The sequence below is a fragment of the Neltuma alba genome, unplaced genomic scaffold, assembly GCF_004799145.2.
Source record: "Neltuma alba isolate B1F8T4 unplaced genomic scaffold, ASM479914v2 tig00011544_pilon, whole genome shotgun sequence".
In the NCBI taxonomy this organism is placed as follows: Eukaryota; Viridiplantae; Streptophyta; class Magnoliopsida; order Fabales; family Fabaceae; genus Neltuma; species Neltuma alba.
In genome coordinates, this window is record NW_021636206.1 from 54,138 (window position 1) to 60,138 (window position 6,001).

The 6,001-nt window shown below is 33.5% G+C and overlaps 1 pseudogene; it reads right to left on the reverse strand.

Annotated features, from left to right (window-relative positions):
• Nucleotides 1-849: 849 nt before the first annotated feature.
• Nucleotides 850-3,723, reverse strand: LOC114714858 (alpha-1,3/1,6-mannosyltransferase ALG2-like; annotated as a pseudogene).
• Nucleotides 3,724-6,001: the final 2,278 nt, after the last annotated feature.

Below are 6,001 nucleotides of genomic sequence, written 5' to 3' on the forward strand. Positions count from 1 at the left end.
TGTTAATTGGTCCTTTTATAATTATGTATTGTTTTCACATTATCTCGAGTTGATAAAAAAAAAAAAAAAGGAAAGTGAATTCATGAAAAGAAGTTTTCTAATGATAAAATGAACTTATGTCACTTCAGACAGATTAAATAAAGGTTATATAATCGTCATAAAAATAAGGAATCTAAAAACAAAACACTGGGTCAGGTTGCTACTATCCATACCAGATGTCTGCTTTAACCCAGCATTAGCCGAACGCGGACTGAGGGTTAGCTAGACCTTCAGACATGGATGTTAAGGAGCCATGTTGGAGGAGCTTTTCCTTAACAAAAACAAAAAGGATGCCATATTAAATTACGGAGCTTGACTACAACAACCACCGGCCGCTTTTGGGATCATTTTCCCATCTTCCCACTTTTACTTGTGATTTAAATAATATCATTTCATCTTTTTAAGGGTGACACCATATTATCTTTATTTTAAAATGTGTTTATTAAAATAAAAACTATTAAAAATATAGCTTTGACAATCCGAATTTGGTACTACTCATTTTTCAACGACTACTCAAACTAAAGCCTTCGTCTTCAGGCACTTTGTTTCGGCCTGCCAGAGTTCAATATTTTTCACTGATGGAGAGAACTGTGCTTAGGACTTCATCATAATCTCTCTGTATTAGACCTCAAAACAAACTATTATCTTATCAGCTGGACTGCTGGAGTAACAACTAGTAATTTCGTTAGCATCTTTGATGTTCTAAATTCTCTCCAGTAAATGCAGTTCATTCAATCTAGTGATTCAAGGACAAAACCAATCATAAATAGACAAATTTCAAAGCAAGCACTCCCGACCCACCGCTAAATGCCTATTCATAACTAATTTGATCTATTTATCGTCAGTATACCAGTTCTATCTGCAAATTTGCCATGATTCAGTCCTTCTTTCCCCTGTGAATATCGACAAGATATCTATTCAAACGTTGGCCAAATGTCTGCGTTGAAAATGACTCAGTGACATGCCTCCTAGCTCTCTGCCCATTCGCTCTGCCTCCTGAGGATCTTGAATGAGTTTGAACATTGCTTGAGAAAACTCCGGTGGAGTAGGATCACAAAGGAACCCTGTCAAACCATGCTTGATTGACTCGACAGGTCCACCACTATTGCATGCAATAACGGGTTTATAAGCTGCCATTGCCTCCAAAGGAACAATGCCAAAGTGCTCATCCTGCATTAAAGAGCTCCATGTAAGACTCTCTTCAGCTAATTCCAACTAGAATTTTGGTAAATAGAAGGTTTTGCGAACCTTTGGAGTGTAAAGGACACAAAGGCATTCTGAAAGAAGAGCATTCCTTTCAGCTGTTGAGCAAGATGTGATAAACCTTGTTCGACTTGATACCCCTTCCCTTTCTGCTAAGTCTTTTAGCTCTTCCAAGTACTCTACATTCTCTTTCAATCGTTTGTCAAAGCCACCTGGAATAAGTGATGACAATATATTTCATGCTTATCCATTGATCACAGCTGACAGATGTTAAAGAATGAAGTGAATTCATATGCATACACACGTGCATGCAATAGGATGCTTTTTAAGAAACTTGAATGGTTTATATTCAGCACTCATACTGTCAAGAAATACGTTACAATTATCCATATACTAATCAAATTTCTTTCTAACTCTATGCACAAAAATGCTAGTAGTACATAACTTTCTTGGTCTCCACTATTTCCATGCTCAACCAATCTTCCCCTTCCCAATTTAAACTTGTTATTTGGAACTCCATATCGCATAATATGGTGCTGATATGCCAAACCACTAGGAAGTTGGGAAATAAAATAATGCATCTAACATCACTAAAATGTTTATCAACCTATCCCTGTGAATGAGAAAACAAAAGTAGAAGATGCTCACCAACAACCGTCAAGGAAGCATTAAATGCATCCTGATGAAGAGCATCTCCTTTGAGGGCGTGGAGCTGAGCAAAAGCTGATATTGCTAATTCTATGTTCTTCTTCCTTTCAAAGCGGTTATGGAAAGAAAATTGAACCTACACAGCGAGAGAAGAGAAAGAATACACGCATCAGCCCACAGAACTTGTAATGGAGTCATACAATACATGCAGAATTTTAAGAAGCTTGCTACATAGAGGAAAGCAGCCAAAAAACAGCTACAAACGCGTTATTTACTTAAAGGAATTGGGTTCATTGAACTGATCCACATTGACTGCAGGGTACAAAACAGCTGGTCGAATCCCTCGAGCATCCAGATGCTTGAAAGTATTTGCAAAAGTAGATGCAGTGTGAATTGCTGTTAACAAGTATCAGATCAGCCATTCCTACAATTTGGTCAAACTTGATCATATGAGTGATTCGCTTTATATGCAGGCAGGAATTTCACGAGAGAAAAAACAGAGCCTTAATGAAGTCCAACCAGTTGTTATTTCTATATAGTCTATTGGCTCCTATACATCCTCCTGAGGAAAGTCGGTGTGTTGAGCCAGCAATAAGTCTGGAAAATGACAATAGAATACAACTATCGAGAAAATTCAACAAATTAAACAATCCTCATTATGTCCAAGTGTAAATTTAATATATCATATTGTAACTACCTTTGCGGACTTCTTAAGTTTCAGGACTGGAATAACTACAGAGACCTGATCAGCCAGTATAACATCAAATGATGGCCACAAGAAAAGAACACAAAGAGCAACAAAGAGACACCTCAGGTACGCGCATAAGGCATGAAGACGGTAGAAAATATGCCGAGGAATAAAAGAACCGTACACAGTAACTGGAAAGGTACCTGAGCATTTATGTGTCAAACTAATTGTTAAAACACCATTAGGGGTTTCAACTAAACGATTCTGATCAAATAATAATTAAAATATAAAGAATAGAAGTGCTACACAGGCACAAAGAGTGAGAGAGATATACCAGCGGTAGTCTCCTCAAAGCATCTATTTTATCATGATGAGCAGTAAAAATATGAACATTATGGCCATGGGATGCGAGCTCAACAGCAGCATCCACTATTAATCTTTCAGCTCCACCTACAAGGCATGCAAGATATCCGTAACAGCACTAAAAATAGGTAGTCATCACAACATCTAGTTTAAAGCAGAAAGTAGTGAAATCTAAAAGGATGGAAATAGTATAATGCTACCAATCTTGTGCGTAATGTGTTTAAAACGCCTAAAGATTTTAAAACTAGAAAATGTGTTTGCGATGTGTTTGTGGGCGCAGAAGACCAAGAACCGATTGACCCTCTTGTTAAAAGATTCTGCTTTCAAAGAGCTCATACATTTCAGGGGGAAGAAGAAATAGATGTCCTAAAAGAGTTGAATACAAAACATGTCAGGCTAATCCAATGTATTGGCATTCCAGTGAGCACCCTCATCATCATATTATCATTCGGTGATCACATAATCGACTTTGCAGTCACCAGAGATGGTGCTCAACTGTCCCTTGTTACTAATTACCAAAATAAATCTCAACCTCCAATCCGATACCTTTCAGAGGCATAGAAATTTGCATATAATTATTACCTATGCCAAGATCTGGGTGGATTACAGCGATGTTCATCTTCGAGCTTTTTTCTTTTGCCATCAAAGCGACCAAGCCAATAAATTTACAGTGAACACATTCGTTGGAGATTCCGTAGAGCCTGTTTCTACAGCCAACGAATAATTTATAGTCAAGTCAGCGATGACCCGACAGCGTTCGCTCTGCAGAAGGAGAAGAGAAAGATCGGAAACCGATTCTTCTGAGTTGAGTTCTGAACTTCAGAATTCTGATGCCTGAAAAGGTTAAACGTCGTCGTTTCGTCCTCCCAAAGGCAAATAGAACGTACGCATACAATAGTAATTAATACCACATCTGATTTTTAATATATAAATTTATTTAACTTTTATTTTGATCCTAAATATAAGATCTTAATTCATTTTATTTCTCATATTTATGTATTTTTCTAAGATAATCCTTCTAACAATGGTAATTCTAGCCAATACACTTGATTAGCAAGGATATTTTAGAAAAGACAATACATTTATTATAAATAATTAACTTAACTTATTTCTTTAATCTTTTTAAATAGTCAACTAGCTCTTATAATTAGATCAGAGATAGTAATTATTTCTGCTAAATATCTATGGTCCTATGGTATTTTCCAATCTAACATCCATGGGTTTACTTAATTCCATATAACAGTAATTATTTTCTGCTAAATATATATGGTATTCTCTAATCTCACATAACTGGGTTGTTTAATCCCATTAACATGCAATTTTGCATGAGCACTCTTTTAATAAATTTTTTCTAATTTCAATTCTAATTTTTACTTCTTATTTTCAAATATTTCATGCTAAACGGGATACAGGAGTATTAATCTTTCCACTTGCATCTTATCCATTTTACTTCCTCTGCAAATACGAAATAAACATAAATAACATATAATATTTTATAAAAATCCTGATTATACTGTAGAAAAATACATGCGACATAAAAACTGTGTCATATATGATGTAGAAGTATGGTAATTTGCTATAAATTTCATAATTTATATTGATATATGTAATTGATATATGAATGATCTATTTTATAAAACGCTAAACACTAAAGCCGGAAAAAAACCACTGAACACCTTTTTTTTAAAATAATAAATAAGTGCCAATATTTATGACTTGCAAATAGTAGAATTTGATATGGATCTTATTACAAATTGATCATATTAATATATTACTGTACTTAATATAAAAGTTAGTTTGACATTTAATTTAGTTTTCAATATAAATTCTCGATTCACTTTGTTTCTTATATTTATCTATTTTTTAAAATAATGTTTATATTAGTTGAACATGTTAAAAGTTTAATCAAATGATAATTCAGGTACTAACTATATTTTAGATTTTTTTTGCTTTCCTTCACTTAATAAAAACATGATAAGTGTGAGAAAAATTGACACAATTATCATGTTTGTATTTTATAAAGAGTCTAACTCATAAGTCATAACCTTACATTTTGAAAAAGAAGTGATTGATTATTTTGTGCTAGAGTTTGGCCCCAACAAGCGTTAAATTTTTTTAAAAGATAAGAAGGAGTTTAATCCTTTACTAAAATCTGTTTAGATACTTATAACTAAAAGATAAATTATATTTCCATGCATCAAAAGGCAATAAATCTAAGAATAAATAATGAGAAGCCGGAAAATTCTAAGAAAAGTTGGAGAAAAGCCTCCCTTTAAAATTTTATTAGTAAGAAGGAAGTAAATCAGAGTACTAGTACTGCAAAATTTACAACAAAAAATCAATACTTTATTTATACAAAAATTTACTAGTTTCTTCTAAACATCTCTTTTACTAAAATTTAGGATATTTTTCTGGCTTTCATTCATTTACATTCTACTCAACTCTCTCTGATACTAATCTCAACTCTTGTTGGGATTTTGTGGCCTAACAAAAATGTGAAATTGTGAGCTCAATCAGTTAGTAAAAAATATATTGAGTATATGAAGAAAAAAAAAAAAATCTCAAGCATCAACCTTGCCTCCACTTGGCTCCTTGATTGAAGCTAATAGTCAAATTGGACAAATGTTGCCCCTAGTTTTGGTGGCTAAGGTCATCATTGCTGAATCCAGCTTAACTTGAAAGGATTCTCATACTCAATATTGACCAGCTGAACCAATTTTGTTTAACTTTCAAGTTTATTCATATCTTTAAAAAAATAATAAAATTTTTCAGTATTTAATACCATTGAGTCGGCCAATTTATTTTTTATTTTGCAAGTTATACTCTAATTGAAAGAGAAAGCTCTTTCAAAATAATTTATTAAATTTTACAAATAATTATTTTGTTATTTTGATCTCTTTTAATTCTCTCAGTATGCAGAGTGCCAGAGACTTTACATTGAAACTTAAATATAAAGGATCCAATTATCAATACCTCGCTATAAAGGCTGACTCTGCCTCTTTTTGGTGCAATTTATATGGCTCTTGCTCGTTAAATTTGTTTGTATCATTCTTAACCTTT